At 41.9% G+C, this 25678-nt stretch overlaps 1 protein-coding gene across 1 annotated transcript in view; it reads right to left on the reverse strand.

Annotated features, from left to right (window-relative positions):
* Positions 1 to 22913, reverse strand: part of LOC146359226 (protein eyes shut homolog) — a 249636-nt gene extending 226723 nt beyond the window's left edge. Inside the window, exon 1 of the mRNA XM_084826874.1 lies at positions 22705 to 22913. The gene's annotated coding sequence lies outside the window, so the exon portion shown is untranslated. The remainder of the gene's footprint in view (positions 1 to 22704) is intronic.
* Between the last annotated feature and the right edge of the window lie 2765 nt (positions 22914 to 25678).

Consider the following 25678-nt stretch of genomic DNA (forward strand, 5'->3'; position numbering starts at 1 on the left):
CAGTATCTTTACAGTTATTGCTAAGATTAATTTGGAGTATAATTATTTCTATAGGAGCTACTTAAAAAAACCCCAAACTTTTAATATCTTCAAACTTTTGCGGGGGATATTTGATAATAAATATATCCTTTTCCATTCCTCAACCTTGAAAGTATGCCTTTTGTTTAATATTGGTCCAAGAGCTGAACTACTCAGTCAGCAGAATTACATGCAGCACCTCTTTCTGGACTATACCGCTTACCAGTGGGGGACTACTTGTGTCAATATCAAAAAACCTCAAGGCTTGAATTGGAAACATCATAGGTCAAATCCCTCTTCAAATTCAGATGGGAACAGGGATGGACAACACTGGCCCCTGTGATTGGTGACCAGTATAAAGCCTCTGGATTGGCAAGGTCTGGTATTCATGTGGGGATTTGGCTTTTTGGTCTTGTGTGGTCAACAGAGCAGTTAAGTGCTTTGGTCTGCTACACTTCAGACTCCAGCTGTCCCTGGTCTCACAACTGATTCCAGGGCCCTTGAGCTGGAGAACACACACTCCAGGTCCGGATTTGGATACAGCCTCCCACAGGGCTGGGCTGGCCCTAACAACAGGTTTTAACATTTTGTAAAAAGGTCCTGTCTGGTTGGAGCATCATGCATAGACAAATCATGAAAATGCATGTGCTGTACAGCTACTGAATACCCAGTGCAGCTTAATGCAGCCTCCCAGAACTGACACTTCTAACAGAATTTACCACAGTAAACCTCATTCTGGGCATCAAGATTAAAACAAAATGTAAATCATAAATTGTTGGCAGTGTACAGACAGACAATGCTACTCAGCTAAACCCACTGCCCACTGTTATTTATTCTATGCTCCTAAAGAGAACAAGTTGTCATCTTGTTACAAGTGATATAAGAAAGCTCAAAGGCGTAATTTACTACCTGACCAGTATTATGGGATATTTTCCATAGAAGCATGCAAATGAGCTAACCTCAGAAACAAAGATAGTGATTGTATTGTCATACACCTGGTGGACATATATAACATTTCTGTAGATGACTTCATTGTCATCAGATTAGCTCCAACAAGGGAAGGGGGGGGGGGATGGCAAGATATTAAGCAGTCTTAAAGGGCCTAGTTTCTCTAGAAAATGCTGTAAATGAAGGGGTTGCCAGGGAAGAACCTTGGTATATATTTGTCACTTTTGCTACAAAGGTTATAGAGCCTGACATGCTTTAAATGATAAATTGCTCAAAGAGTTAAAAAATTATTAACTGAGTAGGTTAACTGATTTTGTAAACAAACAATTTTTTAAAACTAACATGCTCACTTGAAGGGCAAAAGAAATCTCCTCCTGCCCCCTGCCCTGCTCTTCCAGCAACCAATTCACCCAGCCCCCCTAGCTATTGGACTACAAAAATCCTAATCTATCAAATGTTGACTTTAGTGATCATTCCCACTTAAGGCAGTATTTGTTGGTGCAATTTACTCAGTCAACCTAAATACTCTTTGATTATCATGGAATTTGCTCTCCCTCTCCACCTCACATGATGACATTCTAAGTCTAGCAGTTTTCCAAAATATGTATTACTTGGATAAGGTTTCTCCTCCTCCTCCTCTTTTAACAAAAGAATCCTGTAGCAACACATTGTTTGCCTTCAAAGAGCTTTTTAATAATATTCTATGACATCTTGTGACTCAGCTGCTTTCCCATATTTTTATTTCCTCTTTTTTTCTGTAATCCTATGCTTTATACTTGGTACCATAAAATATCAAATTCCAATTCTGACAAGGCAGAAATTCTGCTAGATACTTGTGCTTATGAAAACTTGAACAGCAGTGTATGTATGTTGCTCTTAAGACTGCATTATTTTTTAAGTGGTGTTTTTAACTGAGATTTGTTTTGCCAAACTGAATCTACACCCAGAACATCACTGGTATTATAAGGTAGGTGGTATGACAGTACTGTCATTACACTATTTCTTTGTGAGTATGCAAACTTTTGGAGATTGGACATAAACCACAGTTTGATCCTAATTTGCAATCCTCATTAGGTAGGCTTGTTCAAACCATAGCCTGCCAGTTCAAATGTAATGGCAAAGTATAGTTTAATTCGACCAGGCAAGTTTTTGAACAACACTACAGCCCACCATGGGTTATATAACCTAGGGCGAGTCTGTGGTCCATGCGGGGCACATGTGGCCACCATTTTGTATATGCAACACCACTTGGGGGTTGCCATGTCATGTGAACCTAGCAAGCGTGGGTTATGTGAGGGTTAAATAAATAATCCTGGTTAACAAACCATGGTTTGTTAGCATGGCTAGGTTTACACAACACAACAACCCACAGTTCAAAGACAATCCACACTCAACACCCACTGAACCTTGAGTGTAGACTGTCGTGTTGTGTGAACCCAGTCATTGACCTGGTTCATATGATCAAAACAGCCCATTGTGGGCTGCAGTGTGTACCGGTGTGTGCCAGAAGCCCAGAGAGCTCCAAATATTGGGCAGTATTGAAATGTAATAAATAAATAAGTAAATAAAATACATTTCAAATATTCAGTGCCTGGCCATGGCTTGTCATGTCATGCAAACCCAGGCAGCAGCGGTTGTGCAAGGGTTAACCAGTCCTTGCATATCCCAAGAACAGACCATGAGTTGTTTAACCCTTGCACAACACCCGCCACCCAGGTTCACATAACACGGCAAGCCATGGCCGGGCATTAAATATGCAAATCCCACCTGGCATGTGCTAGCACATGCTGCAGCCCACCATGGCTTAAATTACTCCACCCTTTCCATCTTCTCCCCACAGCATCCCTGAACACATTAACCTGGTGGATCTCTCCAGGCCAGGCTATTGTTGAAAATAAAGATAGTAGCCACCTTGAACTGGTATGGATGTTTTGTTTTGTTTTTTCCAGTAGGGCCAGGGCAGGCAGCAATGTGTAATATACAAAAGGAGATTTGTAATACAAATATAAGTAGAGTTTTTATTATTCAGTGTAATCCAAGAATGCAGTTACAGTTGCCGTGGAAAGACAAAGGCTGGCCTACCATATTTGCACTTTACTTGTAGCTCCATCCATCCCATTCCTGTTTTGTTTCTCCATTTTCAAAATATGAATCACAGATAATTTCTTTCATTCAGTACTTTCCGCAATGTCAGACCAAAGGCTGACACCCCAGGCAGTCAAAATTGCCTGATTAAGCATTGAAAAGGGAGAATGGAGCTGGAAGAGTCATTTTTTCCCTGGTGTAATATTTTTAAAGTCTCTGAAGTCTCTTATCAATAAAATCAGCCTGCATATAGCTTTTCAAAGGGATTCAGAAAAGTGGTTGTTAGAATGGCAGAATCAGAAAATTGGGAAAAGATAGAGTTTGACTTTAGGCACAAGAAGAAGCTATTTTGTTTAGCTTCAACTTGGCATGAATTAACTATTACAGCATGTTATTTAAATACATATATAAATTCAAGATGCCTCATTAGTCCTTTGCCAACCCCCCATCCCATCCTGCTATTTGCATTGCCAAACAGGGATCCATTTGTTTCTGGATTGGGAACGCAGTAGGGGGCAAAGTTTAAACTCCCTACCACCTCAACCACCAGCAGACTAGGGTCCAAATACAGCTCAGGTTCCTCATACCTACTCTTGAGTAAGGGAAGCAAGACACAGCAACTAGCTTTGGCTTACAAGTGACAAAGTTTGACCCTCACTGAAGGAGCCACCACTAATCTTTGTCTCAGATCCCTTCCTTGCAATAGGATAGGAATATTGACCTACCGTACAAGTTATTGTGATGATGACTGAGGGGGCTTCCAGATAGCCTGTTCCTAGCTCTGCTGACCAAACGTCACTGTGCAGCTATTCCACATTTCCTACCTTAACAGATTTTTTTTTTTTTTGTGGTAGGAGAAAAGATAGAAGAAATGGTGGGAAAACACATGAGGGTTACAAATGGAAGATGACAACATCTGGACTCCCTGTAAAACTCCATGAATGAGGCAGGGCAATTACACAATAAAAGCCTCATATATTGAGACAAATGTACATGAAGTGCTTTGGCCACTAAAGAATTAAGTATTACTGGAAGGGCTGTGCACCGCTTCGGTCTGAAGACAGAATAACGAGGCAAAGCGGGCTGATCCAGAGGTGCCTCATCACGATACGAAGCAGTTCAGACCAGCACTGAGGCACCCTGAAGCAAAGAGGCTCCTCCACGAAGCACCTTGTCTGCCCCGGAGATGCGTAGCTCTATTCTTATGCCTTCTGAGCAGCCCAGACAGGCTGTCTCCAAAACGTATCAACTTCTGAAAGATCACGCAGAGGGGCAGGAAGAGAGAGGGAGGAAGGCGAGAGGACGCAGAGGCGCCAAATGTATCAATTTGAGAGAGATCCAGCCAGTGGGAGAGGCAGGGAAAAGAGAGAGGAGGGGGAGGAGGAGTGAGTGAGCTTTGCTGTGAGTCAGCCTCTGTTTGCTCATTGTGAAAGCGATGGTGTTACTGGAGAGAAGAGGGCTGTCTGATCATTATTTGGCTAGAGCAGTGGTCTCCAAAGTGGGATGCACGCATCCAGGGGGGACAGGCCAAGATGATCCATTGGGGTGCGTGAGCCACCTGATAATTGAGCAGCCTCCTGCTGCCCTGACGAGCTGCCATTGTGTGCAATGATAGTGGTGACGGCAGCAGCAGCAGCAGGATCGGACAGCAGCTGAGAGGGAATTTCTCTCTCCACTCCAGTCTTTTCCTGCCTCTGCTGTGGCCACTGGGAGCAACTGCCCCAGTCGCTGCCATGCCTCATCCCTTCCCACTCTCCTTTGGCAGAACAAAGCTGAGAGGAAAGCGTGTGCTATGTGGACTGGGTAAAATGAGGATCCATACAATCAAAAAGGGATCCTCATGATTTCATAAGATTTTTAAAGGGGAGACCCACAAATCCACCATCCAATCCCAGAGCACATCTGCCTCCATGGACTGAACCAGAAAAATCACAGATTTGCCACTCATGGGTGCAGCCATGGCGCAAAAACATGGATCCTTGGCAGGGATCCTCTTGATTTCATATGAGTTTTGCAGAGCAAATCCCCCAAGCAACCATCATATCACAGAGCACATCTGCCTCCATGGACTGAACCAGAAAAATCATGGATCCACCACTTGTGTGTGCAGCCACAGTGGAAAAACTGTGGATTCAATGATTCAAGGCAGGGATCCTTAGGGATCCTCATGATTTTTACAAGAAAAATACCCTAAAACACCGTCATATCACAGAGCATATTTGCCTCCAGGGGCTGAACTAGAACATCCACAGATCAGCCACTCATGGGCACAGCCACGGAGCAATAACATGGATCCGAGGCAGAGATCCTTAGGGGTCCTCATGATTTTTACAAGAAAGATACCCCCAAACATCATAGTCTCACAGAGCACATTTACCTCCAGAAAAAAATGTAGATCTGCCACTTGTGGGCACAGGCATGGCACAAAATCATGGATCTGAATTCTATATGGGATCTACATGAAACCATGGTCAAATCATAGATCACATGGATGCCCATGCACTGAACCAAATCCATGGTTTTATGCCATGGTAGTTTGTGAAGCATGGGAGTGTCATTGTTAGGGATTCATGTTTTTACATCATGCTTGCGCTATGAAGTATAGGATCAATAATTTTAATACTTTCCTCTGTGGCCATGAATGTGATCTGTGATATAATGGTGCATTTGTGGGGACATCACATTTAAATCCAGAGGACCCATCTTGGAACTACATCTTGAATCCATTTTTTTTTCTTGCCATCCAGGATCTGAGAAATATAGGATCCATGCCACTGACAGGGACTTGATTTGTGACTCAGCTATTTTGGATGCACTATAAAATCCAGATGATCTGTCAGGATCCATAACTTGCATAAATGGTTCACACCATTTATGGTGAACAGGTGAACTGGTTTCACTGAGGTGAAACAGTGAAAAGTTATAGCTCTTTGCTTTGAGAAAGTTCGTGGGGAGGAAAATCAAAGTTTACCTCTGCCTAGCACAGAAACCACTAGGCCAAACTATCTGAAATTTGGCAGGTGGAGTCCCCTCCAGGGGGGCTGAAAGGCCTCTAAATTTCATGTATTTATCATAAAAACTGAAAAAATATGACTGTTGGTGTTTTCCCATGCAAGTCAATGGGAAAACATAAAAAAATGAGTGATTCAGATGCCCAAATCTTGCTTTGGATTCGGATGTGAGTTGAAGTGGAGGGGATCTGAATCAGAGCGGTGCCACTTTGGAAGATCCAAAGCAGCATCTGAAGCGGAGCGGGGAGTCCATGCACAGCCCAAATTACTGGTTATATTATTAGCAATGTGAACTCTGAAATATGTACAAATTGCTTCTCAGGAACAAAGTCAACATTTTTCAGTGTTATGTACTGTACAATCCAAACTGTATGTGAGGTGATGACCTTCCTTGTGCCACTTTTATTTTTTTCGTCCACCACTTTATAGCTCTTGAACACAGGTTACTTACTTTTCTTTCCAACTTTGTAGCATTTGAAGCACTCAGACTAGGAGGAGAAATGTGTTTGATCAAACAGTGTATGAGATCATATCTATCACTGGAAATAAAAGCCATTGGAAGAATGTTAAGGCCGTGATCTAGAGCAGTGCTTGTGGTCTAATGAATACAGTCTTCCCCATTCACTTAAGTGGAGGAGGCGGGTCCACATGCCTACCCCATGTGCACATGGAGCTGTCCTATGTGATGAAATGGACTGAGGAAATTCTTGCAGGCAAGGAATTTTGAGTGTATGTTGAATTGTTGGAGTGGATTTCAGCTTTGGCAGTGAGGAAGTTATGGGGGAAGCCAATTACCTGGGCCAAGGATTGTAAGCAGTCATGCCATTCTCACTTGTGTAAGCACATGCAAATACAGATTTGATAGAAGCCCCCTCAAACATTACATCTTCTAGTCAACAGGTTCAATACTGCTGTCATGATAGCTGGAGCCAATATCTAAGATAGTACTAGAAATGTTTTCACATACATTTTTGTTTCTTCTTGACCCTCATGCCTGTTTTATAAAATGCTTGTCCCCACACAAACACACACTTAACTAGGCTTTCAGATAAAACCTATTTTAATTTGTTAACCGTTGCCACTGCTTACAATGGGACACCGTTTCTGGGTGGCTATAGTAGATAAATATCCACATTATTTAAAGCACAAAGGTTTCAAGAAGCATACAAAAATATATCTGTTGGTAAATCAAATCATGCAACTCTGCAGTCCCAATCTAACATAGACTGAGATCAACCTTGTATTGGCTTGTGACTTCAGACTAATGACATACTGGTGGAACCCATAGGAAGACCCATCAAAGGAACATGAGAATGCTTTTCACTTCTGCATTGTCTCCATCTATCCATCCATCCATCCATCCATCCATCCATCCATCATGTTGTTATTTAAGCCTTCTTTAACCATTTGCCTCTGTTGGATCAAAGCATGAGGAGGGAGCAGGCCATGCCAACTAGGCTGTCCCCGACATCACACATGCCAAGTAGTCCCTCCTCTTGGCATCCATGTACACAGTGCAAAGGCCCCTTCCTGCAGATGTTGTCACTATATGCACAAATGCCAATGGGAGGGGCTTATTGGCAAACAAAAGTCAGGGACAGGGATAGTCCATGTGGCCCCATTCCCCCTCATGAATTGGTCCTTTGTGTGAAGAAAATGTCTGAACAGGGCTCTAGAGTTACTTGCTTCACACATCATGTTTGTCAGCTAAAAATTTTTAAAGTGTATGCATAAAATGTAAAATGTGTATGCAAAGAAAAGGTATTTGGAAGTACATAAACCAGAGATGGGATACCTCTTTTGGTCCAAGAGCTACATTGCCACAATGGGAGCCTGTTAGAGTCTATATCCCCGCGGTGGGCAGGGCCAGCACCCCAAGTGAGGGTGGACACTCCATACTCTCTCTCACACATCCACCTTTCACACACGTACACACCATTCACATTCATTCACACACACGCTGACTAGCTGCAGGGGGCACTGCAGGAAGGGGAGACAGAAACCCGCAATCTCCACCCCCACCTAGTGTGTTCAGTTGTTTTTTAACTAATGAAAGGGCTCTTCTTTTCTCAGTAAAAGTTTTTTAAGTAATGAAAGGGCTCAGAAAGGGCTCTTCTTTTCTCAGTGCATGTGGAGGAATCCAAGCAGCAAGCATGCCATCCAGGAAGAAAGCGATGTCTTCCTAGATTGCCAGCTTGCTTGGCTTCCTCTCTGAGCACTGAGAAAAAAAAAACACCTACCTGCAGGGGAACCCTTTTCTCAGTACATGGGGAGGTATCTAAGCAAGCTGGAGATCCAGGAAAAGGTATGCTGTCTTCCTGGATTGCCAACTGGCTCCAGAAAGCTGCTCCTTCTGGGACTGCTGCTTCAATGTGCTCCAGGCACCTAGAGATGGCAACTTCCAACTGAGCTGGCTTCCCTCTCCTCTTACTATTTTACAAACGGCTTTGGAGAGAGGGAGGGCCTTTGGCCAGGGCCTTAGCAGTCTGGAGGTTCATCACCACTGACATAAATCATACAAGTACTCATCTGGGAGGTATGATTAGCTTTGTGCTGGTGCAGAAATTCTATCAACTGGCTAATCCTCATGCATAATTGCTCATGTAAGCAGTATAATGCCTGATAAGAATATTTCACAGAAGTCAGGGCAGCTCCCTTCATAAATGGAGACCTTCACATCCCCAATATCTGGCAGTCATAGCAGCAGTTGCTCTGATTGCTGTTAAGTATTATTATTAGAAATTACTTTGCTTATGCTCATAGACTGTTCACATAAGTAGTTATTCGCGGGGTCAGCTGGCTGACAGAATGAATGTACTCTCGGTGGCAGACCCACGTTTGTCTTGTGTAATGCATGAAATGAGCTGTACTGATAAAGAGTTTAAACAAGTGTCAAGAACTTTGACTGCATGGTGTTTGCATAGGCAAATATCAAAACACAGGACAGAAGCCACGAAAGTGTAGTCAAGACTCTTAAAATTGTTTAGATTGTGGATAAAAGCAAATAAAAGCTAACAGTGCATTTTTGTTGAGTCACATAGTATCAAGTAAGCTTGGCTAGAATATTTAAGTGTTCCCTGTATACTACTTATAAAACTGCTAGAACAGCAACAAGAGTAATAATAGCCAGAATGTGAACACCGAGATATATAATTTATAACTATGCCCTAATTTGTCCTTAACATAGAATTGCCTTTAAAGTTTAAAGTCATCCTCCAAAGAGCTGAGATCATTCAGAAACTGGCAAAAAGTCATTCTATCATCTGGCCTTATTGCTTTCCCAAAGCCTAAACAAAAAGCAAGGGATTTCCTTTTTAGAAGTTTTATATAAATCAACCAATGAATAAATGTGCAGGAACACATTACATACTCCCTCAGATGCTGCTTTCTCTATTATTGCTATTGATGCTTACTCTACATTTTGAAATATAATGGCAATTTCAGTATTGTTTTAAAAGACAGCATTGCCTGCTTTCCATAGTCACACATCTTTTAGTGTGCTGATGGTGTGCTCCCCACTATACAATTAATTGTGAAGAACTGCTCAGACACCTGAAGTTGCTTCAAACTCTAATATAACTCTACCGAGCAGACGTCACAGTCATCTATCTTATCCCTGTTCCTTTGTCTTCTAGTTCTCATTTCCAGTCTCTGAGAGCTTCCCTCTATTAAAAGTGACACACATTTTCTAAAACATCTCTCTACATAGGACACTACATCTCTCCCCAGGTAAATAAATTCTTCTTCTGTATAACATTCTCTAAACTAGCAATATTGGAGAAATCTGCAATGGATTCAAATGAGTTTGGATTTCTATGAATCCAATCTACGTACTGCACAATGGATCGGCTTTTTCCAAGTCACATGGATTCCATGGAGTTGCGGACTGGGTTGTTTTTTACTTTTGGGGGGTTTGTGCACATGCGCACTTGTGCTAAAGCGCATTAGTGCAAGTACACACTTGCAAACAAATGAAATTCTCACATAAAAACTCCAGTTCCGTCAATGACCCTGCAACAGAACAAAAAGCACCCGACAATCCGCAAAACAGAGGGAAAGGAAATAACATCCATATATCCTTACCCTCAACAGACTGAGTTGTTATTTCATGTAACTCCTACCATACACTCTCAGATACTTTGGCAGATGGCTTTGTTAGTTCAGCAGGAGTCTCTTTGTGCTGGTGTTACAATTTCTGTGTCCACTGTATAATCTACTCTGTCACCTGGGATGTTTCCAGAGGGGGGCTCCTAGAGCTAACAAACAGAAGGCATCATGCAGCTATTCTTCCCCCTCCTCTTAATGTAATATCTGTTGTAAGAGAAAAGACAGAAGAAGTGGTGGGAAAACATGGGAGGGTTACAAGTGGAAGATATCATCTGGATCCCCCATAAAATTCCATAAACTAGGCAGGTGATGGTGTCATAAAAGCCTCAATTAGAAGCACCCCTAATTTTTTGGATTGTTGTGTAGTCTTCTCCTTAGCAAATGGTTTCTTGATCTTCAAATAAGATACATTGAGGAGTGCATGTCTTCACTCTGTGCTGTGATCGTACGTATATCCCTTAATCTCTGGTGGGTGTTTTGTGTGTGCTTGTTTGATTCTCTGAGCATCACCAATTTACCTTCTACAAAATTGGTATTTTGTTGTGCTTTGTGGGGACAAATATCTGATCTGGCATTTGGGGATCAGACCTCACCTCTGCCTTGTACATAGCCCCTCAATCAAGCTACTTATCTCTGAACTTCATCAGTTTGCCTCTGAGCAGAAAACTGTGAGTTCAAGACAGTGGTTCTGTATTTTGGAGCTCAGACCCCCACTTCTGCCTTGTGCTTAGTTCTTGGCCAAGTTACTTTTCTTTTAGTCTCACCAGTTTACATTCTGGGAAATTGATGTTTTGTGACTGGCCACATCCACCATGGCAACCATTTTGTTAATGGGCAAGCCCCCACCCCTCATGGCAGCAATTTTCTGAGAGCGTCTGGTGCCTATTAGCAGCCAAAATGATAGGAATGTTGCCATGAAGAATCCCAATGGCGGGCCTTCTCTGTAGCGGCACCTACCGTCTGGCTGCCTTTATACTAAGGAAAACTACCGTAGTTCTCCCATTCTGGAGCCTTTCTGCATTTATTGGGGGCTCCTGATTGCTGAGAGGGGAAGCTTTTATTTTTCAAGGTTCTATAGAACACAATGAAACAGCTCCATCTAGTGGCTGTTTTAATCACATAACATTCCGAGTTTAAAAGATGGCTCATTAGTTCTGGATCTTTTTGTGATGAAATAAGCAGGAAATACCTCTGGATGTGTCCTGGAGGTTAACGACATCTTGAACAGGACCCGCAAATTTCTGTGAGTGAGAAATCTCAATAGCAGAATAAAAGCTCTGTGTGAAGGAGCCCTCTGAAAAGCCCTTCCCTGTGCAGTTCGGACGGCAGAAAATGTGGCATCTTTCAAATGCCTCCTAAAAATGCACCTTTTCATCCAGGCTTTCCCTGGGCTGCACCTGCTTTGAGTTTTACTTTAGCTTTACATGTTACTTTTACACTTTTAAGTTTTATATTATGTTTTATCATGTTGTATTTTATGGTTTTAATTGTTGTGAACTGCCCAGGGAACCTCGACTGTTTGGCAGTATAGAAATGTAATAAATGAAATAAAATAAAGAAAAACTCCAAACATGTCCATCCACAAAAAAAGGCTGGGGACTCCTGACATAGAAAGTTGTTCATGTCCTGTTTCCAGTCTTTTCTTTCAAATGTTAAGGCTCTTCTCATTTGCCTAATGTTTCCCATGAATCTTTCTGCTTTTCAATGTATTTTGGCCTAGAAATGTGATTTTCCTTTTGAGGGCATCCTGCAGTGGTTATATGTTGAAGGGCTAGACACTCCTGCAGGCTTCCATAAAGGTTGCCCTATCTAGAACATTTCTGTGTCCAAAAGCAATTGTATTTCAGTACCTTTCTTGTAAACAATTGTTGAAGGTTGCTGCCTGCATATTTCCGAGAAAGCTTCAGTTGTTGTTTTTATTCTAGAAGCATTATCAGTTTCACTGCTTTAGTTCTTGACCTATTTGATTAACCTTGGGCTTTTAATTAGTTTGTCTCTTTTTGCATATATTACCAAGATAATTCTTTTCCATACAGAAATGGAAATCTTTTCCTTTGAGGGGCATGGATTTTTAGGGAGAGTTGCTACCACAGAAAAAGCAGGAACTTTCTTTGCTAATTTAGTTTTAAGTCTTATCTCAGGTTCTAGATTTTTCTTGATTTCCTTTTCAAATCTGTATTTTACTGATCTTTGTTCCAAGAGTTTAATTAGATTTCTCAGTGCTGTGGCCACTTGCAATTCAACTATTTCCATAGAGCAGACAAGATCTAGCACTTCTGTTAAGAGTAATATCACAACCAAAGCCTCTGCTTTCTCTCTCAGGGTGGACTGCGATGCTGTATTGATCTGTGACTTGATCTCTGACTTATCCAAATGGACAAGATATACTGCTAATTCTCTTAGCCTGATGTGGTATTCATCTGTAGCTTGTCACTTTGCTTGCCTAAACATATCTTTTGATTTGAGTTCAGTTGTTTTAGAATTAAAATTATCTGTAGGGCTTTTAGAGCTGCCTAGAAGTTATCTTCATCTCCTGTATTTGGCAGTGTGTCATGTATCATAAATTTCTTCTCCTGCATAATGCAAGAGCAAAACTGTCTTCCTGGTATCCTCAATAACACCAAGGGCAAGATGTAAGCTTTGCATTCTCTTGTGTCCATATGCCAATTTCATCCACTTCAAACGGAGGGAACACTGGTCTAGTAGGGTTTGAACAGCCATTTTAGAACTTTAGAAGTCACACCATTAATTTATATCTCATCACTACCTGTTCTACATAGCAAACTAGTCTAGATCCTCATTACCTAGTTTGTATGTTTTTCTTGTGAACTGCTAAGTTAATACTTTATTTCACCTACTGTTGCTTGCAAAAAACTATTCAAAGACCTATACTTGCTTCGGACGCTAACCTAACCTTATTGAACACACCACAACTCCCTGTTCCTTCTCCATCTAGTCCTTACTTCCTGTCAGTGACAGCATCCTTCTCTTAAAGTGACAGACACACTTTCTAGAATATATCTTGAAATAGGACACTACATACATCCTGCCTGAACACCGGATGAGGCCTCACATCATTCTTCAATGTTTTGAGCATATACCTATGAGAAGTGGCAAGGAATTATGGTAAAATATAGGACACTAGTAAAAGATTCAAATACAATAAACATACCAGTTATATACCTTGCACCACCAGGGAGTTGAAAGATGCTTTCATAGCCCAGTCCTAACCATGTTTAATCAGAAGAAAATTCCACTGATTTCAATGCGACTTATTTCCAAGGAAGTGTTTATAGTACTGCAGCCATATTCCTTGTAATTTTGTTAAGTGTATTATGCCTGTAATCCTGAAATTACTTACAAAAATGATAAACTCTCATTACACTCAAGCATTTTAGAATAACTCATACATATTTGCATGATTTAAACCTGCAAAAACATTTATATGTAAAATGTTTCTCAGTTAATACCTAAATGCCTGGAGCAAGTACTTCCCATTTCACTCCAAATTTTGAGCAAGGAGCTGATTTTTAGGTGGGTGCATAATATACACAGTTAAGACAGTATATTAAAACAAAAGTTTCCACTGAGTTTTATTGTATAGCAATACAATAGCATCGAAATAGTCCTTTTCTGCACTATTGATTAGAACAAAATTATAATATCCTAAAAGCATTGAGCCTGCTTAAAAATATCAATCCCACAATTAATAATCACAGACATATGCTTCCCCCTCCAGTACCAAGCACTGATCATCTAAATCTGTCACGCTGAACTTTACAGTAGCCAACAGGCATCTGCCTACGTTCAGCATCCTACACAAAAGCAATATACGCCCTTGTGTTTTCTGTTCTGGGGGACTGGGACAAAATGAATGAGTAGGAAGGACAAGGATGAACATACATTAAGGCAGTTTAATAGAGGAGAAATTGATTTTCATATTCAAGCCCCAAAGGACCAGTTTACATGGGAGTGGGTGGCCTAAAATTGCTCACCTGTGTGGCATTCCACCTGGCAAGTGCCTCGCTTAAACCAGGTTGTCCGGCATAACTCATCTGTGGCCTGGCAGGGTGCCTAGCATCCAAGGGCTTGGTTTAAACATGAAGCCAGACATGCAGAATGCTCCATGAGTAAGCAATTTTAGCCCGCTACCATCACATTTAAATTGGATCAGAGTGGTATGCAGAAGCATGCTCCTAATGATGGACTCACTCCAGGAGAGGGAAAAAAAATATGTTTGATTGAATGCAGTGAGAGTGTTTCCAAACCATCCCCACTGCTCTACAGATGTTATGTCTGTCTTTGTCCTAGGCCTTGCCATTTTAGAGGGGGGAATCATCTGTTTGAATCCACCCCCAAATGTATTATTTTTAAAACTTCCCACATGTAGAAAACAACGTCAGGCTAAGCTAAAACCCTTTCTCCTGAAATTCTGTTTTTTTTTAATTACAATGAGATTTTAAACAAACAAAAATAAATCTGGAAGAGCATTCAAAAATCACAATTCCCTCCAGCTGCATTCTGAAATGATACAGCCCAGCCAAAGCTACACCACTTGACTGACCTGACCATGCATTTCCTTTGCATATTACATGGCTGGAGAATGATTCAACTTGGGGAAGGTGACTGGAACAGCAATACACTCACTGGTAGATCCTGGCCCATATTTCAAAGGGGAAATTGTGTTAATAGAGCAGCTAGTCATTTGGTGAACACCACTAAATGTGGCCTTGTCTGTATTAAAGCAAAGTGACTGCAGGTGCATACAATTTCCGCTAATTGAGCCCCAACACAAATCCAACCCCAGCACAAATCCAACATGATGCTAAAGATGACCATTTAAATACCAGCATTACAATGTGCATGAGGGTGAAATTCTAAAAATGTGTTTTCCCTTTGATATGAAATTATAAAGGTATTATATAGGTGGCTTGATGTTTTAGACCTTTCTTTATCACTTGCAATACATAGACACATTTTATGCTCAGTCCTTTCCATACCATCTGCTATTCCTTGAGGCTTTGCAAAAATGGATCAAAGAGAAAAATGGGTTGTGCATACAAATAAATATCAGTTCTACACTTTAGACCAAAGATCTTTTCTCTTTAGGGATTGGGCAAGCTGTTACAGCATGTAAGACAATAAGGGAAAAGCCAAGGATAGTATTTAATTCCAAATCATTTAACACTGATGAGCAGAAGGAGGTTATTAAATGAATTACGTTCTCCAGCCTTCAATGTAAAAGCACAGGCACTGTTTTTGTGTCCCAAGCATATATTTACTTTTCAGTGATGACACTGAATGGAAAGTAAGAAGCAGAGGTATTGTATCCAGTGTTTGAGAGTAGAGAAGGGGAAAAATGGAATTAAATGAAGTGTATCTTTCCTACATTCTCAAAAGCAAATTCAAAATGCAGTAAGATTTTACTTTCAAGATGAAGCCTGAGCAAATCAGGCACCCTTATTTTGAGGCCATTCTGAACATTTTGATATCATTTTAAAACAGCTTCAACTCTTTATAAATTTTGAACTTATTACTGGAAATTGTGAGGAATCTGCACCTTATTCTTCTTCCACCATTCTCTCAAGCACATAAAGTAGAAATGTCTGCATAATACTACAGATTGATTAGTGGTCAACAGATCATGATGACCAGCTGTTCCACAATGAGAACTTGTAAAAATTGTCACCTTTTTAGTCTTTCAGTTTCTCTTTTTTAAAAATTTGTTACTGTATTTTGAATCGTTGCATTGCCACTAGGTTTTATTTGATTTTTATTTTATACTATAGTTTTACACTTTTATATTGTATTTTATTGTGATGAATTTTATGGTTTTAATTGTTGTGAACCACCCAGAGAACTTTGGCTCTTGGGCGGTACAGAAATATTATAAATAAATAATTTTCTGGCAGAGATTTTGTCTTGCGATTTTAATTGCCACACGAAAGGCAGAAATGCAGCAGTGGCATCTTATATAGACAGGGCAGGCCTTAGGAGTGGGCGAGCTGGGCAGTCACCCAGGGCACCAAGCTGAGCTGAAGGGGGGGCACTAAGCTTAGGTGATGGGGGAGCGCCAAGCTGAGGAGAAGGGGGGGCACCAAGCTGAGCTCAGTGACTGTGTGTGTTTTTTTTTTAAGTACTTTCTGTAGTGAACTAGGGTGGCAAACAGCAAATCTTTTTTTTTTCAAGGTTCTACAGGGTGTTTGGGTACTAACTACAGAACTTACATTGCTCACCTGCATTTTTGGTATTTTGTTTAGCAAGTTCAAGAGAAAATGATATATTACAGTGTAAGATGACACTGAATCTCAACATGTAATTGTGACTTCATGGGAGCTCTTCCTGGCCATGATGAAGTAAATATTTTACATAGCTGTGTATGAAACAGAATAGATGCTAATTTGAAGTTTAAGCTGGCTGTAAAATGCATCCTTGGAAGGCTGGGAGAGGCCTATGTATTAGCTAGGCCTGCAGCTCAACTGTTGTTGTTGTTGTTCAGTCATTAAGTTGTGTCTGACTCTTCGTGACCCCATGGACCATAGCACTCTAAACCCATCACTGTAGTGATTGTAGTAATGTAGAGACATCTCCTTACAAGAAACATTGGGATGGGAATTTGGAGATGAACCCTGGAGAGTGGGGTGAAGGGGTGCAGCCTGGATGGCTGAGAGAGCTCCAGCAAAGAACTGCTTGTTGTTACAACTCTATTTAATAAAAACCACCATGTTATCGTCTTAAGATGTGGACCCAGACTTATTACATGGTGTCAGAAGTGGAGGCCACAAGGTTTCTGAAGCTGTGTAGCTTTCTTCTGCTTTGGGCCAGCTGAGTGCTGTGGGCAAGAAGGGCCCTACCCAAAGCCCTGTGGCCTGGCCTTGATTTAGCAGCAGAACCACCCGCTTCTACAGCACAACGGTAACTATGGAGCTGTTACAACTCCCATCCAGCCTGCAAATGTCTTGGAATCTTGCAGAAAATTGGAGAAAACTGGAGGAAACCCCCAATGATGGGTGTGTGTGTATGCCACTGGCTGTCCTTCCTGAATGGTTACTGTCCCACTTCTGTCAAACCCCTTGAATTACTGCTGAAAGTCCTAACTTCGCTCCCATCTGGGTGTGTTTCCTTTCAACTTCAATGTGGTGGTGTACAGAGGCCAACTGCCAAAACAGTTATTCTTGTTCCAATATTTCTGGCCCTGACTGTATGTGTGTCTACTCAGAAGTAACTCTCATTGAGGTTTGTCCTTGAAATGTGCACTCCTGGAATGACTAGATCCCCATAAATCGAAATAACATGTTTAGGAGCCTTAATGGTGAAGCTCTGAAGCTTCGATTGATCGCATCATTGGCTGATCAGGGCAGAAAGAACATGGTGTTATTTTAGTGATTGTTCTTTAAGGGAGTAAATAACGCTGGGGGGTGGGGAGAGAGAAGGGGATTGTTCCAGCATTGTCATTTTCAGGGGAAGGAGCACACTGTGTTCCTCTGTTCTTTAACAGAGTAAATAATGTGGGGGCGGGAGACAGAGAGAGAGAGAGAGAGAGAAGGAGAGTGATTTATATAGTGACACAGGAGGAAACCTCCTGGGATTTTATCAAAGGTGAAGGGGGGGGGGCTCTCTTATTGGTTGAGCAGCCCCTGCCTGTCAGATGACGTTCACTCCGCCCCCCCCAAAGTATGTTCTGTGAAGCAACTTTTTCTGGTGCAATACACTTGCTTGTGGAGCCCTGCATGGAGCAAAGATGGCTCCTTGAAAAATTTGGGTAAGCCACAACTGGCTTCTCCTTCCGTCTCCTTCCGTTGTTGTAGAGAAACCCCCAATACATGACTGCATCTTTAAGGGGTTCTGTAGGCTAGTGTTCAGCAACTGAAGGCCTCAGGGCGAAATCTAGTCCCAAGAGCCAGAGGGACTCTCTATACAGAGAGGATATAACTGCAAGCAGGAGACTTCAGGAGCTGGGAGTTGAGATACTGGTCCACTACCCCCGAGTTGCTTCTCAAACTGGCCTCTGAGGAAAACTAGTTGCTGACCAGACATCTTTTCTCTCTGCAATATGTTCCCGATTGTAAAGTTTTTTTAAATTCCAATGCATTCTTTACCCAAATCTGTAAGATACATTCCCACAGATTACCAATGGCAATTTTAAATACATGAATGCTATTTAATTTACTATAAACATGAGGAAAGGGATTAAAAAATTTCATACTTTCTGAAATCTGAGGCAACATTAACTAGGACTCATCGTTGCTAGCCCAGAGTCATTTATTGGATTCACATTCAGCATAATGATCTACTTTCAGTCAGTGTGTGGGCTTGGTTTCTATTACTTTCAAATATATTGACAATCTGGCAAGTGCATTTTTGGCTTTAGTTGCCCTGTACTTATTTCATACAATAGAAAAACTATTAGAAGGCTATTACAGCTTTAATTATAATATAGGCAGTCTTTCATTTTGCTACACACTAGTAATTCCCAATAACACTAATGGAGATTATCCAGCGTCAACAAAAGGAGAATGTGCCTTAGATGCTAACGGTAATTTAAGCCAAGTACCAAACATATAAAAGAAATGAAGTTTCTGGCAAGTAACTGAATGAAAGAGTTACGTATAACTGAAAAAATAAAAAGCAGTACATATTGACTGGTTTGCCTTATGATGTTTGTGTATATATATATATATATATATTAAAAAGTCTCCCCGGTATTTCATTTGTTTTAACTTCAAAAGTAATTAAATTATGCTTCTTTATGCTAAGTGAAAGTAGACAGGAAATGTGGACATTTAAAATAATTAAATATACTTGAAAAAGATGATGTAAACTCAAATTTTATAGCAAGGTGAGACTGATATTGAATACTTTGGATATTTTTCAGGGAAGATCCTCTTGTTTTATATTATCAAGTTTTTTCTCTTGTGGTAATATTTGGTGATGCTAGCCTTCATGGTTTGTTTTAAGGTACAATTATATCCAACAAGTCACTTTTCATGCCAAGAGGATTAAAGGGCATAAAACATTTGCTTCCTCTGCATGAGAAACACAAGAACTAGGGATAAAACTGATCCCACCGTATAAATGAGTAATGTGTTCATGACTGGGCATTTCTTGACTCAAATGATATTTCTTCTCAGAGTCTAGATTTAGGCCCAGTCTACAATTATTTCAGCCTGAAGTGGAAATGAGATAGTAGTGTCCTGAAATGGTATGGAGTAGTGGCAGCATGCCTCTGTATAACAGTTGCCAGGGGAAAATGGAAAAGGATTATTGCCTTCTGTATTGTTTGTGGCCTTCCAGTCATCTGTTGGCCACTGTGGGAAACAGGATGCTGGACGAGATAGGCCTATGGTCTGATCCAGCAAGGCTCTTTCTTAAATTCAGCATTTTCCATTTCCAACTACAAGTGGGGGTTCACTTTGTTAATGTTACCCTACATTTAAAAGTAGAAAACTGGCACAGAAGAAAGTAGACGGGGTTAAAACCTTTGCTCTTAATGTGCTATGGTGTTGTTGATGGGTTGTTGTTTTGGGGATTTTTTTTATCTGGGAGAATATTAAGAATGGCATTCCTATCTGCATTTTGAAGTAGTACAGCCCATCTACCAGGCCAGGATTCTTCTACCTCATTTCTCTGCATGTGCTGATCAGGCCTTATTATACATTTCAACTTGGGCTGGTTAAGTGTGAGAGAAAAAAGATGGCTCTTCAACACACCTAATCTTATTGAACCATTTGGGACGGTCTCCCTGACTTTTCTGCTAAGTGACATCAGATGAGCTGTCAAGGACATTTTGGATAACATGTGGTGAGTTTTGTTAGCATACTGTCATGCTCCTTTGGACCAAGGAGAGCTTTCTGCAGTAAACTATAGTAAACAGAGCTGAGATGGGGAAGGCACTTTTACCTCTACTATTGATCTACCCTTGCTGAGACGATCTAGGGAAGCTCCTAATGGCATATCCTTCTATTCTGACTCCCAGTTATTATTATTAATTACATTTCTATACCGCCCCATAGCCAAAGCTCTCTGGGCTGTTTACAGAAGAAAAAGTTTGAAAGCCATTTACATAAAAACACACAGACAAATTACACAAACAACATAAACTAAAAACAACTTTGAACTGTCAGTCTTAACTAAAGACACATCCAGAACCAATTAAAACTCATCATGTGCTGCCAAATGCCTGGGGAAGGAGGCAGGTCTTAGCCTGGCACCGAAAAGATAATAATGTTGGTGCCAGGTGGACCTCATTGGGGAGTTTGTTCCACAGATGGGGGGCCACCACTGAGAACGTCCTCTCATTGCTGACAGGAGTTTGGGTAGACAAAACTCTTCTCCCTCTTTCTCTAGGGAGCTGCTTCTCTCAATCCAGCATTCTAGTATAGCTCAGTCTAATCTCTATTATATCCCAGGCCCCATCTACATGGTGCCGACTGGGTCTATTGCATCGTTGGAGCTGTGCAGCTCCCGTGCTGTGGATGCTCAATGACCTAGATATATGGGGGCTAGTTACTGTGCAGTTTTGCTGTGTTGCAGCTGCCACAAGCAATGGTGTCTGGCAGAGAGGGACGCAGTTGCTCGGGGGGGCGACATGAAGCTCCGGTTCCCTCTCCCATCTTAGCTGCATCCCTCTGTGCTGAGCAGAGCCCTGGCAGATTGGGGCACAGTTGCTCTCAGCGGCGGCAGCACGAAGCACAGCTTCCCTGTCCCATTCCCTCTCCCATCACAACTGCGGGCAGGATGGGAAGTGATTGGGAAGAGAGAGAGGGAAGAGAGGGGAGGAGGAAAAAGGCATCACACTGTCACTCACTGCCCACTCCATGCCCACCGCAAACCGCACTGTCACCCAGAGGGATGGTTAGACAGAGCGCACCCTGCAGTGGGGAAGCTGCAGCAGCTGAAAATTTCAGAGGAAAGCTACACCTTGGAAATCCTCATTTTCCGGGAGGAAACCACGGAAGACTGCGAGGTGGCAACTGTGTCATCTAATCAAAAGGACCTCCGCTTGCACCAGCCCCGGAGTAAAAGGCAAAACTGCATGTGCCCCCAGTGATCTGCAAATCAGGAGAGGACTGAAAGTTTCCTTTCATTTTCCCATTTCTCTGGTTGCTTCCGCCAAGGTAAAATAGAGAGACAGGATTTGTGGAGCTGCAGCAGTTTTCCAAACTTGCAACGCCAGCGCCTAGACTAGGGTTTGTCTTAGTCCAAAAGGATAGCAATGTTAGACTGCAGTAGCCAAAAACAAGACATACATGACACTTTATCCATTTGTAAAGGAAAGAAATAGAGCAGAATCTTCCCACCAACTCCACCCCTGAAGTTAACTAAACGACACTATGGATTGAGAAGATATCTCTGCACCCCATCATTCTCTAATGAACAGGGGTAATTCCTCAAACTACTTTACTGGATCTCAGGAAGGGCTGCTTTAGTCTGCACATGAAAAACATCTGTGCATCCAGATGGCATGGGAAAGGGCTCTCTGCACATACTGATGTACGCTCATAGAACTCCTCCAAATGAAGAGAGACCCCAACCGTCCTCACAGATTGCTTCAATCGGTGTGTGTGTGTGGGGTGGGGGGCAGGTGTGTCTGAACCAATAATATAGGTTAGGCAAGTACTGTTGTGGTTTTACAAGAATAAAACCAGTAGAAATAAATTCGGCAACAGAAGCTGATGTGTATGATCAAAGTCATGGCAGTTTTACATAACCATATTTCTACAAAAGTCAGTGAACCTACTCCATACCTTCTAGGAATTATTGGTAATTGTCAAGAATGGGATAGTAGAAGCTGGAGCCATGAGGGCCGCTTGGGGAGTCACGTACGAAGTAGCCACCTGGAGGTTGATTGTTTTTTGGGCTTTTCTCAGCCCAGCAGCTCAAGGCCATGCTCTGCTCCGGCTAATTGGGAAAATGATAACAGCCATGCCTGGTGGGAAGATTCAGCCTCTTTGGGAGGTGAAGTGGGGTGTCCTGGGACTGGGCTTTGATTGAGTGTTTTAAATCTGCCCTGAGTTGCTAGGGCTGGGCAATGAAAAGGGGGCCAAAGAAGGGGCAGGTGCCTCTTCTTTTGCCCTGACAGTACTAGGGTGTGCTGCTGGTCGATGGCTATCCTGAGAGGCTCATACTTTGGTATGTATAGGACAGACTAGCTAGCTTTATTATTTTGCTCTTGGGAGTGTGTGCCTTGGTGTTTGGCGTTTCTGGTTTTGCTTTGAGTATTGTAACTTGCTTGTAATTTCCTGTAGAACCCACCGCCTCTCCTTCCTCTGTGTTCCTTTCCCCCTAATAAACTTTTATCCAACTTTCAGTTTGTGTGGTGTGTCCTCTATAAGTTCAGTGCTAAATACAGTGCCTATTGGCCTGGGAGGGGACCTACTGGGTCAACTTTGGGGAACTTGGGGCCAAGTTGGGCCTGGCCTACCTTGCAGAGTTGTTGGGATGAGGCCAACAATCCTTCACAGTAATGGGATCAGCAAAATAACTGCAACACTTTCTAAGCTAAACAGAGTGGCAAAATGTGGAACTCAGTTACCTTTTTCACAGAAACGCCCAGTGAAATGCAGAGGACAGTCACACTGAAATGAAGCCACTCCGTCAGGAAGATTAATATGATGGCAAGTCCCTCCATTAGAGCACAGATTCTCTTGGCAGACTGACAATAATGCTGGGTGAGTAGGTGAGGGCAAAGCTGACTCGAATGCTTCAGACACCTCAGAAACTGTTGATGTTTCTTCAGATAAAGGAAACCTGTGGGACACAATTTTATTTTAGCATTTATTTGAAACATTTATATCTCAACAGAAGCCCTCCTGTACTTCTTCCCTCCACTCCATTTCCTTACCTAGAAGATGACAGTGTGACATCACTCTCTGGTTTCTGAAACGACATCTTCCCTTTCTTATCTCTGCTCCCTAATTGCCTCACATTGATCACATATTCAACAAATGGAGATGCAGTGATAAAGAAATTTCACCTGATTTATTAACCCGTTGTACAGGGTTTAAAGGAGCATAACTTATAGAGTTTCATTAATTTCAGTGCTCTGAAAGCATAATGTCCTCTAGAAAACAAGCTATATATAATGTTAAAAATATCAGAGGCTTATGTCAGGCAGATATTCACCACGTTGAGTATGCCACATCATGGAGATAAAAGGTGGAGAAGGCTGCATCTAATGAATTTATGTTTGTCACAAGCCTCTAATGGCATACGAAATTTGCCCAGTTGAAGACAAACAGTATCTGTACAGTTGAAGAGCAACCCAGTAAATGTTCGGCAGGCTGCTACACCCTCATATAAACCTTTGGTTGCATTCTGATAGTGTACAGGTATCAAATATGCCCTTTAGGGAGCAATCTTATCTGGATCAACGGTTGCCTCTAAGCCCAGGGGCGACTGCCTATCCAGTGCAGAGCGGGAGGAGTGGTGAGGAGCAGATCTCCTCCTCACTCCCCCACCCGGCTTATGTGGCTAGACAGTCGATTTCACAGAGTGTGGGTCCAATCCACGCTACCTATGAGGTGGTGCAGAAAGGAGTGGGGGTCGGTTCTCTGGGAACGAACCTCAGAGCATGGGCTCTAAGGTCGGTTCCCAGAAACCAACCTATCCTAGGGCCATCTAGCCACTGACTAGCGGCCATAGGATTGCACCCTTAGTCTTTTAAATATCTGTTTGACAGCTTACTTCCCATTTTCTAGCCAAGGACATATTCTCTTTTTGTTGTTCTTTCCAACTACATAATTACGATCTCCCTTTTTATCTCACTGGCAAATCATGTCAAATAAACAGGGAGAGTGAAACAGTGCTTTAAATTCTGCCAACTGGACAGCATTACTCAGATTGAGAGGAGTGGAAGCAAAGAGGTTTCAAAATGGGTATTCTTGTTACAATTATTTATAAACAAAACAAACTAATACACTAAATTATGGCTTTTAGCTTCTCAGCTGTCTAGTTTCTGCCTTTCCACACTCACTGACCACCAAACCACCACTTTAGGAAGAAGAAGAGGAGGAGGAGGAGGAGGAGGAAGATTTCTTATCCGCTTTTCCATAAAAAATGCAGAAGCAGATCATTTGATCAGCAATACATAATTTTGGGGTAGTGATGCTGGTGAGAGGACATGATTGTTTCAACAAAATTAAACAGCATTGCATCAAAAAGGTGGAAAGGCCCAGCAAGTATAGTTAAGTAGTTCAACTTTTTGTGCAGGAAACTTCAGAGAAGGTAGAAAGAGACACCAAGGACAGAAGAGATAGAAACTGAGACTACAGAAGGAAAGGGTAAAAAAGGAACCAACCAGAAAACACTTTCTCCCCTCCTAAATGTAGCCAGAGAGAATATTGGATTCCATCCATCCCTATACTGTTGCTGAGAGTCTTAATTTAAATTGTATACCTACCCAAGCAATTCCGCTTTTTATATATATATATATTCTATACCGCCCAAAAGCCAACGCTCTCTGCTTCCTCCCCTTCTTCTCCCACTCTCTTAAATTGATTCCAGTGTAGTGTATTGGCCCTACTGCATTGCCATACCAGGAAGAACCTGAGTCAGCTCTCAAGCCCTGTGCTTTCAGTTTCATGTTCAGCCTTGCCTGCAGCAATCTACTGCATGTCCTGTTCTCAGAAAGCATTCATTATTAAAATTGTTGCTGGTTTTGCATCCTCTGTGTGGCCTTCTCTTCACTCTTCTTGTCGTCTTTGCTATTCTGTTCTATAGCCCACTGGTTGTTTTTCCTACCGCTTTTCAGAAAACATGGAGGCTCGTGGGCCTGACACATTGCACACTAATTTGGGGACTTGCCATTCTTCCCCTACATCAATCCCACTGCAGTTTGAGCCCAGGTTTCATAGCTCTTTCTGCAACAAGAGGTTGCTTGTTGGGAAAGTGGGTTGTTCTCATCTTCATAGCTTGAATTCTTTATTTGCTGAAGCCTTGAAGTGTATGGAACACTTAATGGTAACTATTAAAAACTGATTAACAAAAAAACATAACTTACTAGATACAAACAGTTCCCACAATATACAAAAAATCAAAGGATAATATACAAAATAGTGGAATGGTCCAAAGATCCTACTTTGCTATACAACTTTTCCTTAGTTATTCTGAAGCAGTTTCAAGCTAAGAAACACTCATGTACAAGGGATTGTATGATGTAAGCTGTATTCAGACATTACCCCTAACAGCAGCATGGGTAGAGCTAGGCCACACATTTAGCCCTACCTCCTGAGGTTGCGTGGCTCCTCCAGGCCCCTCCTGTGATAAGGGTGAATTTCTGCAACAAGGAGCCTTTTGTATCAAGGGAGTCTTCCCACACCATTTAGAACCCTAAAAATCAGGTTTAAATCACATGGGCCTCCTCCAAGGATGAGAAAGGATACTCTGGAGTTCTCTGTGAATAACTGAGGAAGTCTTTGATAATTCTTTAGTTAGTTCGCATCCATTGAACTTCTTCGTCTCTTCCTTTCCGCCCTCAAATCTTTCTTCCCTGTTGCTCTCCTGTTCTC

Source organism: Heloderma suspectum, chromosome 1, assembly GCF_057233095.1.
Source record: "Heloderma suspectum isolate Gila_16-S chromosome 1, 16-S_ref, whole genome shotgun sequence".
In the NCBI taxonomy this organism is placed as follows: domain Eukaryota; kingdom Metazoa; phylum Chordata; class Lepidosauria; order Squamata; family Helodermatidae; genus Heloderma; species Heloderma suspectum.